We start from the raw sequence: 13,701 nt of genomic DNA, 5'->3' as shown, positions 1-13,701 counted from the left end.
CTCCCAAATACATGCAGGTTCTTCAAGGTATTGCCTCCATTACAGGCAAAGTGAACCCTCTACAAGGACACAAGCACACACAATCTCTCTCTCTCTCTCTCTCTCTCTCTCTCTCTCTCTCTCTCTCTCTCCCTCTCTGTCTGTCTCTCATAAGTATATATTAATATATTATTATATATATAAAATCCCTATTCATCTACATGTATATAAGATATAAATTACAGCTAAGAGGAAGATCCTCGAAGATTTCCAAATGCCTCAGTGCCAAAATCTTCCAAACAGGGCTGTGTCAGCATCTGCTAGGTTCACCCTTCCCTTCAGCCAATATTCCTCTTACAGCTAGGTATCATGTCTCCTAGAGATCCACTGCCATAACAGCTAAATCCCGTCACAGGGCTGCATGTCATGTCCTGCTAGGAACCCTCTCACCTACAGGCAAATACCCCTGACACAGCTGCACATATTCTAATAAGGCAATTATCATGTTCTTATATTTATATCTACCGTTACAACCAAAGTTTCATATATAAAAACATGGTTAGGTTTGAGAATCTGCTATGTACCCGCTTCCCCCACAAAAGCACCAGGTTCACACATACAAACACACAAATACATGCATGTACACATGCACATACACAAACAATCATGCATGCAGGCCTGTAGAAGCCCTCAGCAGGCTGTGAGGTTCCACAAGTATTTTCCTAGCCCTGTGGATGGAGCTTTTAATTTAGGAGAGTTGCACCTTATAGGACCTGGCACCTACCTCTGGGTGTGTGACATTGCTGTAGAAGAGTGGATTTCTAACAGGACCTAAAGGTTAGCCATGCTTGTGTTTGTGGCATGGCTCTCTGGCAAGACTACACTGCTCTTCCTGACTCCTAGCCCTGTGTAGCTAGCTAGAGCTGAAAAACAGTAAGAAATCCATCAGAACCTGATACCTAACCGTGGAGGGGGTTGCTTTCGCTATGATGAGTTGATACCTTGTAGATCTTGGCACGTACCCTATACCAGTGGCCCTCATACACAGCTCCCTATCAGGTGCTGCTGGATAGCCCCTCCCTTTCAGCAAACGCCAAAGCTACACAAATCCCAGAATCTACTGGATATATCCTCCTATAGTCAAGGGACCCATATATGACTAGAGTTCATGTCCTCAGTATCACTTCCCCTACAGCAAAGCTTCAAATACAAATTCGTAGCAAGGTGTCACGTCATGCTAGGTACATATACCCTACAGGTAACGCCACACACACACACACACACACACACACACACACACACACGGTGGTAGGCCATGCTCACTGTTCTCTGACTTACATACACTCGAAGACGCTCTTACCCTCTCTCGTGCTCTCTCTCTCTCTCTCTCTCTCTCTCTCTCTCTCTCTCTTTCTCTCTCTCTGTCTCCCCCTCTCTCACACAAAATTTGTGTGCGGGCCCTGCTCCAGCCAATCCCTATACACACATAAAACCATGTGTCTACTACTTCTAGACATTTCCTGCCCCAAAACAACCCCACATACACACACAGGACTAGGTTTCCACTCCTGCGAGGTACGATTTCTCTAGGAGGATCTTGGGAGGATCTCCAGGGGATAAGATAACTAGCCGCGGAAGAGGAGTATACACATAGCCAAAACTTGCCACAAAACATTAGGTATCAGGTACTGTTGACATCTCCTCCCCTCTCTGTTCCTCCATGTGTTAGACTCACTTCAAAAGTTTGGAAACCAGAAATGGCTGGTGGAGAGGACCTCTGACATTTGACTTTCTGGATCTGGGTTCTCTCACTCAATATAATCTTTTCCACATCCATCCATTTACACAGAAAGAAGCCTCAAAACCAAAAAAGGTAATTGATGTGTCTGAAACTAGGCCTGTGATTTTGCAGGTGCATTCATCTTAAAAGACCCATTCCTTTACTAATACCTAATGAGGGTAATCCAGGCCTATAGTGGGTGGCTCTCCTGCAAATTAGCCACTCTAAATGTCAACATCAAAACCTTTACCCTGGAAGTAGTTATGGTGAGCTCAGTCTAGAAAAGAGAAACTACTTGAAAAATTGTTGGCTGAAGTGAAATTCCATAAAAAACCCACACCTGTCCAGCTGGAAGCAGTTAATTTATCTGTGTCCTTTCCCATGGGAAGCTCAAAGTTTCCCCGTCTAACACTGTAAGGAAGGTTTTCTGTTACATTTATGAACACTACTGAAGTGCCAAGGGTCCATGAAAGAGATTTGATGTAGAATGTCACCACTGTCACATAGGTTTGTATACTTGGTCCCCCCCAAGCTGTGCTTTTGGGGACTCTGTGCAATCCCTGCACTAGGACCTACCAGAACATCTTAGATGATTGGACGGATGGGGGATGAAAATGCCATGCAACCAACTGCATCACATCCTGATGTCCATCCCACAATTTCCCCATTCTGTGTCTTATGCCCTTGTGAATCTGGGGTTATAGAAGCTCTTCTTTCATAAGCCAGTCATTAAAAGCTATTTGATCACAGCCATGAGAAGGATCAGTATAGCTGCTCAGGATAGAAAGTGAGAGGGGGAAACAGCAGCAACTAAACACTGTGGGTTTTGCTGAGCTGTGATTGGCCCAAGGCAAGTGACATCACAAGGGTTTATTATGAGGTAAGCTAGATACCAGTGCGTATAAGGTACTACCTGGGGCTGGGCTTTGTCCTTGAACAGCAGAGGAAGAGTTGTTTGCTGGCTGAGCATTGAGATTCAGTCATTTCTCCTAGGCTTGAACATTCCAAACTGGTTGGATCTTGAAGAAGTGAGTTTTTCTGGTTTTCTGTTTGACTTTTGGTGTTTGGCATTTATTTATTAATTTTTATACCATATTTTTTTCAAATGTGGCTATTATTTCTGTTCGTCACTAACAGTGTTTTCAAAGCTCATTTCTTTGTCATTGTTAGCTGTGCTCTGGTCTGTTTTAAACTTTGGTGGTTTCTACGTACAGTGAGGAATTTAGGGAACTGTGCTGAATATCCAACAGCTGTGTGCCACCTCCCTGCCCGGGTCAAGTGACCAATACTTTTATTATACAAAATCCATTTCTCCATATGACAAAAGGTAAACATAAATGAATATTTCTGTGTTTGTAGAGTTGGGTTGTTTATAATAAAATTGTCTCTAGTTCCATGTTTGTCCTTGGCTGTGGCATTTCATTCCTTTTCATGGCTGACTATGTTCACTGGATGTTGTGACTATGCTATGCTCTTTGTCAGTTTTTGTATGTGGATTGATTCTTGTGTTCCCAGTGAAGGCATTTTGATCAAGAAGAATGGTCTTTTCAAAGTGTCTTTGACAGTAAAGGATCTAGTATTCTCTTTAAGGCTATTCCGATGTATTTAGTAAATGACCCTGTCAGATACTTGTCTATTTTCAGTGTGTCTTTACTTGATTAGAGAGTAAGGGTTTTATGAAAAGAGTTTATTTTATGCAAAGATTGGAAAGTATCCCTTCCCTTGTTTTATGGACTACTGGAATATTTGTGGATGATTAGAGTTATGTCTTTAGGTTGTTGGATTATTCAGTGCATTTTTATGGTAGCAATACAAGACATTGTCAATCAATTGGTTCTTTCAGATGGTGTTGCCTAGGTTATTATTTAGACTTTGAAGTTCTCCACAGTCTTGTGTCTTTCCTTGTTATATATGAGTTCGTTCCTTTAATGGGGAAGGGAAAGACAGGAGGCTGCGGCGGGACTGCAATGCTAGGAGGGATCCTCCATCCATGCCCAAGGACTCTAGTAATGATGGCCACTCAGTGGGAGTCTGAAGCAGTTTCATTCCCATCAGACAAAGCATGTCTCCATGGACTTCAAGGTTTCTGAGTAAAGGTGAGGTCCTGCACCATCAGTAAGCAGGTTTATTTAATAGGAGGCCTATGCTACGTGGCAGGGGAAAGAATTTGGAATTGAGGCTACTTGCAGGGGTCATTGTTTCTCTGGTGGAGGTGGGTGGGAGAGACTCGGTCATTGTGACTAATGATAGCAATGAATCTGCCTTGACTTCTGGGGAACATGGGTGGGATGTGAAAGGGTGGGAACACTTTTTGCAAAGCCCGTGTTTATTGGTTACTTTTCTGTTTTCATAAAACTTTATAAAAAGCCTGCAAAAAGGCTGCTCCATTACCCTCATCCTAACCCCCTGCAAACACAATGGAACTCTAAAACACAGCCTGCTACTACCCAGAGAGGACCAATAGATGAGTGAAAAGCCACCTGGCAGGACACCCCACTCTCTAGGTCCTCCATACTGGACCAAAATCGCAGGCCCCCCTCCCACATGCATCAGCTTCTATAGCCAGCCAGCAGGTGAGTTTCCTGCAGGTAGACTGCTCCAAAACTCTTGAGACATAGACAGTGACAGTACCGAGTGACCAAGAACAGTTCCCAAATATGCAGACAGACCCTGCAAGGAATGGACCAATAGGCAAAGAAAGACACTGGCGGCATCAATTGAAGGTAGAGATGGGTCGACTCCAATGTAAGAATTCATCCAACATTGTAAATAGCAACATGGTAACACCATAACCCAGAACTTGATCATCCTAATCCAGAAGAAGCAAAACAAAATGATTTTAAAGGTAACTTTATGAAGCAATGATGATCTTAAAAGAGGAAATGAAAAACTCCCTTAAAGAAATGGAAGAATAGACAAACAAAAAATTGGAAGAAATTAATAAATATCTCAAAGAAACCCAAGAAAACCAAGAAAAAGCAATCCTCAACAGATACAAAATTTGGAGTAACTCCCTGTATTTTATTGGATCGCCATGATTTAAAGTAAGAATTTAACAACAGCACTTACAGAAAGCCAACAAACTCATGGAAATTAAATTGCTCTGTTGAACTACCCCTGCGTCAAGGAAGAAATAAAGAATTTAAAGACTTCTTAGAATTCAATGAAAATGAAGGCACAATCTACCCAAACCTATGGGACACTATAAAAGCAGTGCAAAGAGAAAAGTTCATAGTACTAGGTACCTACATAAAAAAGGGGAGAAACCTCACACAAGTGACTTAACAGCATACCTGAAATGTCGAGAACAAAAAGAAGCAGACGTACCCTGGAGGGATAAAAGTGTAACATGAGGGGCCAGCTTGTTGGGGTATCTGTCCCGCCTAGTACCCCACAACCAGCAAGTCCCAAAGAAAATCAATCACACAGAGACCTTTATAAGTTATAAAGCTGATTGGCCCATTAGGTCAGGCTACTTATTAGCTCTTATAACTTATGTTACCCCATTATCCTTATCTATGTTAGCACACGGCTCAGTACCTTTCTCAGCTGGGCAAGTTACATGCTGCCTCTTCGGTGGTCTGCGCAGGAGTGACGGAGGGAGCTTCCTGTGTCCCAGAATACTCCCAGTCTCTTTGCTCCACCCCTACTTCCTGTCTGGCTTTCCCGCCTATACTGCCTGCCTGGCCAATCAGTGTTTTATTAAAATATGACTGACAGAATACAGACAATTCTCCCACACCATAAAAGGATAAGAAATAATCAAATTGAGAGCAGAAATCAATAAAATAGAAACAAAGAAAACAATATACAGAATCAATAAAACAAGCAACTGGTGCTTTGAGAAAATCAACAAGATAGACAAACCTTTATCCAAACTAAAAAAGCGCAGAGAGAGAATATCCAAATTAACGACATCAGAAATGTAAAGGGGACATAACAACGGACACTGAGGAAATCCAGAGAATCATTAGGTCTTACTACAATAACCTGATTTCCACAAAATTGGAAAATGTAAAAGAAATGAACAATTTTCTTGATAGGTATCACACATCAATATTAAAACAAGAAAATGTGGACAATTTAAACAGATATTTAACCTGAAAAAAATAGAAGGTATCCTCAAAAGCTGCTCAAACAAACAAACAAAAATCCCAGGGTCATATTGTTTCAGTTCAGAATTCTACCATAACTTTCAAGAAGAGCTAATTCCTATACTCCTCAAAGTGTTCCACATAATAGAAACAGAAAGAATATTGTTGAACTCTTTTTTATGAGGATACAATTACCCTGATACCCGAACAATACAAAGGCTCAACCAAGAAAGAGAATTACAAACCAATGTCACTCATGAACATAGATGCAAAAATAACCAATAAAATACTGGCATACTGAATCTAAGAATATGTTCAAAAAATTACCCACCATGATCAAGGAGGCTTCACCCAGAGATACAGGGATGGTTCAACAAATGAAAATCTATCAATCCACCTTATAAAAAAACTAAAAAAAAGCCACATGATCATCTAATTAGATGCTGAAAAAGCATTTGACAAAATCCAACATCTCTTCATGTTAAAGGTCTTGGAGATATCAGGGATACAAGGAAGATACTTAAACATAATAAAAGCAATGTATCTCGAACCAACAGCCGACATCAAATTAAATAAAGAGAAACACAAAGCAATCCCTCTAAAATCAGGAACAAGACAGAGCTGTACACTCTCCATATCTATTCAAAATAGTTCTTGAAGTTCTGGCTTGAGCCAACAAAAGGGGATCAAAAGGGATTGAAATCAGAAAGGAAGAAGTCAAACTTTCATTATTTGCAGATGGTATGATAGTATACATAAGTGATCCCAAAAACTCTACTAGGGAACTTCTACAACTGATAAATACATTCAGTAATGTAGCAGGATACAAGATGAAATAAAAAAAATCAGTAGTCCTGATAGAGAAGCTAAGAAAGAAATCAGAGAAGCATCACCCTTCACAATAGCCACAAATAACATAAAATATCTTGGGGTAATACTAACCAAATAAGTAAAAGACCTGTTTGAGAAAAACTTTAAGTATTTAAAGAAAGAAAGTGAAGAAGATACCAAAAAAGGAAAGATCTCCCATGCTCTTGGTTAGGTAGGATCAATATAATAAAAATGGCAATTCTACCAAAAGCAATCTATAGATTCAATGCAATCCATATCAAAATCTCAACACAATCCATCACAGACCTTGAAAGAACAATAATCAACTTCATATAAAAAAACAAAAATGCAGGATAGCCAAAACAATGCTGTACAATAAAGTAACTTATGGAGGCATCACAATCCTTAAAATGAAGCTCTATCATAGAGTTACACTAATGAAAACAGTATTGGCATAAACAGAGGGTTGATGAATGGAGTCGAATTGAAGACCAGGATATTAATCCACACACCTATGAACACCTGAGTTTTGACAAAGAAGATAAAATTATACAATGGAAAAAAAGAAGCATTGTCAAGAAATGGTGCTTTCATAACTAGATATCAACATGTAGAAGAATGAAAATAGGTCCATATCTATCATCATGCACAAAACTCAATTCTGAATGGCTTAAAACCTAAATATAGATATGACCACACTAAACCTGACAGAAGAGAAAGTGGGAAGTAGCCTTCAATGCATGGACACAGAAAATCACTTCCTAAATATACCCAGTTGCACAGACACTGAGAGAAATAATAAATAAATGGGACCTCCTCAAACTGAGAAGCTTTTGTAAAGCAAAGGACACAGTCAATAAGACATAAAGGCGGCCTACTGAATGGGAAAAGTTCTTCATCCACTCCACATCAGACAAAGGACTGATCTCCAGAATATTTAAAGAACTCAAGAAATTAGATATTAAAATTCCAAATAACCCAATTAAAATTGGGGTACAGAACTAAACAGAGAACTCTCAACAGAAGAATCTCAAATAGCTGAAAGACACTTAAGAAAATGTTCAACATCCTTAGTCATGAGGGAAATGCAAATAAAAACAACTCTGAAATTCCATCTTATACCAGTCGGAATGGTCAAGATTAAAAACAGCATTGAAAGATTATGTTGGGGAGGATATGGCATGAAGGGAACACTCATTCATTCCTGGTAGGAATGCAAACTTGTACAACCACTTTGAATATTTGAATGATGGTTTCTCAGAAAATTGGGAATCAACCTTCCTCAGGACCCAGCAATACCACTTTTGGGCATACTCAAAAGATGCTCAAAAATACTACAGAAGCATTTGTTCAACTATGTTCATGGCAGCATTATTTATAATAGCCAGAACTTGGAAACAACCTAGATGCCCCTTAAACAAAGAATCAATAAAGAAAATGAAGCACACTTACATTTATAGTAATAAGCAGTAAAAACCAATGACATCTTGAAATTTGCATGCAGATGGATGGAACTAGATGACACCATCCTGAGTAAGGTAACTCAGACCCAGAAAGAAGAATATGGTATGTACTCACTATAAGTGGAGACCATGTGAAAAGTAAAGGATAATGAGTCCAGAGTTAATGATCCTAGTGAAGCTAAGTAACAAGGTGAACCCTAAGGTAAATATACATAGATCCACTTAAAAAGGGGAAATAGACAAGATCACCTAACAAAATTGGGAGCATGGCAGCAGGGAAGTAGGGAGGGTGGAAGGGGAAGATGAGGGGAGAAAGGAAGGGGGAAGAGAACGTGAGGAAACAGGGTAGTTGAGATGGAGGAAGGACAGAGATGAGAACAAGGAAAGAGATATTTTGATTGAGGGAGCCATTATGGGGCTAGCAAGAAACCTGGCTCTAGAGAAATTTCCAGGAATACACAAGAATGACTACAGTTAAGACCCTAAGCAATAGAGGAGAGGGTGCCAAAATTGGCCTTGCCCTGTAGTCAGACTGATGAATATCTTCATATCACCATAGAATCTTCATTCTGCAACTGATGAAAACAGAGGCATAGACCTGCAACAGAGCACTGGACTGAGCACCTAGAGTCCAGTTGAGGAGTGGGAGGAGTGAGAATATCAGCAAAGAAGTTGGGACCATGATGGGTACACCCACTGAAACAGTCTACCTGAGCTAATGGAGGCTCACCAACTCCAGCCGGGCAGGGAAGGAACTAGCATAGGACCAAACTGACCCTCTAAATGTGAGTTACAGTTGCATGGCTGGGACAGACTGAGGGGCCACTGGCAGTGGTACCAGTATTTTACCTTACTGCTTGTATTGGCTTTCAGGGAACCTATTCTCTTTGGATGGATACCTTGCTCAGCCTAGATATAGCAGGGAGGACCTTGGACTTTTCCAAAGCAATATGCCTTACCCTCTCTGAGGAGTGGATGGGCGGTGGAATGGGGAGATCGGTGAAGGGAATGAGAGGAAGGAAGGGAGTTGGAACTGGGATTGGTATATAAAATGAAAAAAGATAGTTGTTTTCTTTTTAAGAAATAATAAAAAAGTAAAAACCCAAAAGCTAAAAAAGTTCATAAGCAGGGAGTCTGAAGAATGAACGCGCATATCTGACTTAGTTTTGGAGGGAAGGAGCCCATGGTGGTGCGACACAGGCCTGGCAGCCATTTGGAAGCCTGAGGAAAAAACAAGAGACTGAGTCACAGCCTCAAACTTAAGCAGGAGGCAGAAGCAGCAAATAGAGACGAGGATTGCTCATCTCAAGGACAATCCCAGCAATGGACACTGACACCAAGGCTGCACCACATAAAGTTCCCTAAAATGTCCCACCAACTCTCCTGTGTGTCCATGTGTTCAAATGCCCCATTTGTATGAGGCAGTTTTAATTCAAAGTAACACAGGGATTTTTTTTAAATGTATATTAATGTGTTGAGCACTGGGTTTCTAGTTTGGGAATTTCTGTAACATGGTTATGGAGCCAGCTAGAGGAACTATCCACTTGGGTATAGAGAACTTCTAATGCAGGCTCACCAGCCACCTAACACCCAGTTCTATAGGGAACTAGGTGCTCCAACCACCGTGGCTTCAGTGTCTCTTGAAAGCCTGTGCACAAATAAACCTTCTTCCCTAGAGTTGATTCTGGTCTGGGATTTGGTCCCAGAAATGAGAATAATATTCAAGGCAGTGGTTGTGCTACAGAACCTGATCAAAACCTCTGTCAGGTCTGACAAGCCATGATTGGTCGGTTGCTGTGGTGACATCACAAGGAGGCATTATGAAGAATCCTAGCAACTAGTCTATGTGAGGCACTGCCTGCACTGGGCTTCTGTCCTTGAGTCTTGGAGTAGCTGTTGGCCGCCTACAGAGAAGTTGGACTTAAAATTGGCTCTGATAGACTAGGAATCTCCAGTATACTGGACCTTGCAAGAGTGAGTTCAATTCCAGTATGTGGTATTGCTTCCAGGGGTTAAGGTTTGCTGTTAAATACCTACATTTATGTCATTGGTTTTCATTATAGGTTTGATTTATGAAATATTACCCATTAGTTCTTCATTATTACCCATTTTCCTATTTGAAAACTCATTTAGTCTTTTTGTAAATTGGCTTAATTTTCTTTCGTGTGATTTTACATATGTTATTGAATACTACCCTTAGCAATTTCATTATAACATCCCTCCACAAGCCTATACAGCATTTTGGTGATAGTGTCTGACTCTGTTTCACTTCCTCCACCCCATTCTGTGACAATATGGACTTAATGGTAAATTTGAATCCATGAAGTATCTCTGTGGTAGAGGAGTAGATTCTGAAGCCTGGCTTTACTGTAGCGACATCCCAAGTGTAGAAAAGTAACACATCACCAGGCTTGTGCCAGTTTTCCCTCCACAGAGGGAAAGATATCATTGTCTTGCCTTGCTGAAGAATAATGGGAAAGTGAATTTCTGTAAACCTGAGCATAGAGAGGATCTAGTCTGTTGGAGTTGACAGCCATCCATTTTGACTATTTGATGTCATAGAATCAATGGGTTCTAGTAGGGAGATGGCCAAATCCTTTTCTTAGCACAAACCAAGAAGGAATTTCTTCTCAATAGTCAGACTACTAGCCATAATTTTCAAGGACTAGAAATTCACATTAAATTCTTAAATGAGATTTATAGGTACAATACTTAAAAAAATATTAGAAATGTATGTACAATATGTTTTAACAAAATTAATCTCAAATTTGTATATAATATACAAAAGTAAAACAAATGTAAAACATTTAAAACTAATAGTTGCTTTTACAAAATAGATTCAGTAATCTGCCTTTCTAATTTATCATATTTATATCCCCTTTTCTCTTTTTCTTTTTCTCCAAAGTAGATCCCTGAGCCTATAAGATTTACACACCGATCCCAATCCTATAGCAGTGATGATCAACCCCTAATTAATGTCCCTAACCCCGAGGACAAACTTTGTTAGGAGAGGGGATGTTGTCTTCTAGAATTACTTCCAGCTGTCATGGGGGCGATGTGATTTCTATGGGATCCTGTAAAACTAAAATGATGGTTAAGTTTCAAAATCCTGTCTGGTCTAACTGCAAATAGTCTCTGAGTAGTCGATAGGGTTTTTCTGAAATTCTTATTTGTAGTTCTGGCCAGAATGTTGTAAGAAGGAGCACCACGTCAGCTAACCATGTTGGAATCACTTTGAGCAGCTGGTACCCAAAACTGATCTTAAACATTACTCATAAAGACATATATTCAACAAAAGGTACAATAGAGACAAAAACATTTATGGGGAAAAGTAACATTTTTCCTCAATTCTTTCTTCTTTGTGTCTCATACCAGATTGTTCCTGATATGAGATAGAAAGTTTGAATTTTTCTTTTAACAGAATGCCTGGATTTACAGAAGAATAGCCATTTTCCAACTTCAAAGTCAGCTTTGATTTTTAAGTGATTTACACTTTTATTTTATTATTTTATTTTTTATTACTTTAAAACTAATACTAATCAAAATTCCCATTTCCTCCCCTCCTCCCACTCCCCCCTACACACCCTACCCCATAACTCCTCCAGTCTTAAGAGAGGGCAAAGCACCATGCCCTGTGGTAAGTCCAAGGCCCTCCCCACTACATCCAGGCTGAGCAAGGTATGCATCCAAAGAGAATAGGATCCCAAAAAGCCAGTACATGCAGTAGAGACAAATCCTTGTGCCAGTGTCATTGGCCCCTCATTCTGCCCCAACAATCAACCACATTCAGAGGGATCAGTTTGATCCCATGCTCGTTCAGTCCCAGTTCAGGGACTTGGTGACCTCCCATTAGCTCAGGCACACTGTCTCAGTGTGTGAACCCCTCATGTTCCTGACTTCCTTGGTCATATTCTCCCTCCTACTCTTCAACCGGACCTTTGGAGCTCAGTCCAGTGCCCCAATGTGGATCTGTCTCTGTCTCCATCCATTGCCAGATGAAGGGTCTATGGTGATAGTTAAGATAACCCATACCATCAGTCTGAATACGGGACAAGGCTACTTCAGGAACCCTCTTCTCCACTACCCAGGGTCCTAGCTGGAGTCATCCCCATGGAATCCTGGGAACCCCTCTAGAGTAAAGCCTCTTGTCAACCCCAAAATGCTCCCTCAATTAAGATATCTCCTTCCCTACTCCCATATCCATCCTTCCTCCATCTCAACCATTCCACTCCCCAAAGCTCTCCCGAACTGTCTCCTACCCTCTCCCTCCCCCTCTAACCCTCCCTCTACCCCCTACTCCCATGCTCCCAACTTTTGCCAGGCGATCTTGTCTGTGTCCAATTTTAAGGTGGATCTATATGTCTTTCTTTGGGTTCACCTTATTACTTAGCTTCTCTAGGATCATGAACTATAGGCTTAATTTCCTTTGTTTATGGCTAGAATCACTAATGAGTAAGTACATACCATATTCATATTTTGGGTATGGGTTATCTCTTTCAGGATAGTGTTTTCTATTTCTATCCATTTGCATGCAAAATAAAAAATGTCATTGTTTTTTTTTTTAACACCACGGAGTAGTACTCTAATGTGTATATGTGCCACACTTTCTTTATCCATTCTTCCATTGAGGGGCATCTAGGTTGTTTCCAGGTTCTGGCTATTACAAATAATACTGTTGTGAACATAGTTGAACAATGCTTTTGTAGTATGATTGGGCATCTTTTGGGTATATTCTCAAGAGCGGTATTGCTGGATCCTGAGGTAGGTTGACTCTCAATTTGCTGAGAAACTGCCATACTGATTTGCAAAGTGATTACACAAGTTTGCATTCCCACCAGCAATGGGAATCCTCTCCAGCATAAGCTATCATTGGTGTTTTTAATTTTAGTCATTCTGACAGGTGTAAGATGGTATCTCAATGTTGTTTTGGTTTGCATTTCCATGATAGCTAAGGAAGTTGAACCTGTTCTTAAGTATCTTTTGGCCATTTGAAATTCTTCTGTTGAGAATTCTTTGTTTAGTTCAGTACCCCATTTTTCAATCGGGTTATTTAGAATTTTGATGTCTAGTTTTTTGATTTTTTTTATATATTTTGGAGATCAGTTCTTTGTCTAATGTGGGGTTGGTGAAGATCTTCTTCCATTCGTAGGTTGTCTTTTTGACTATGTCCTTAGATTTACAGAAGCTTCTCAGTTTCAGGAGGTCCCATTTATTCATTGTTGATCTTATTGTCTGTGCTATGGAGGTTATACATAGGAAGGAGTCTCCTGTGCCCATGCAGTGCAGGCTACTTCCCACTTTCTCTTCTATCAGGTTCAGGGTGATCAGATTTATATTGAGGTTTTAATTCATTTGGACTTGAGTTTTGTGCATGGTGATAAATATGGATCTGTTTTCATTCTTCTTCAGATTAACATCCAGTTATGTCAGTACCATTTGTTAAAGATGCTTTCTTTCTTTCGTTGTATAATTTTAGCTTCTTTGTCAAAAATCAGGTGTTCATAGGTGTGCGGATTAATATCTGGGTCCTCAATTCGATTTCATTGGTCAACAT

This window comes from Myodes glareolus, chromosome 19 (assembly GCF_982192425.1).
Source record: "Myodes glareolus chromosome 19, mMyoGla1.1, whole genome shotgun sequence".
NCBI classification, from domain to species: domain Eukaryota; kingdom Metazoa; phylum Chordata; class Mammalia; order Rodentia; family Cricetidae; genus Myodes; species Myodes glareolus.
Note: the sequence above shows the minus strand (reverse complement) of the source record.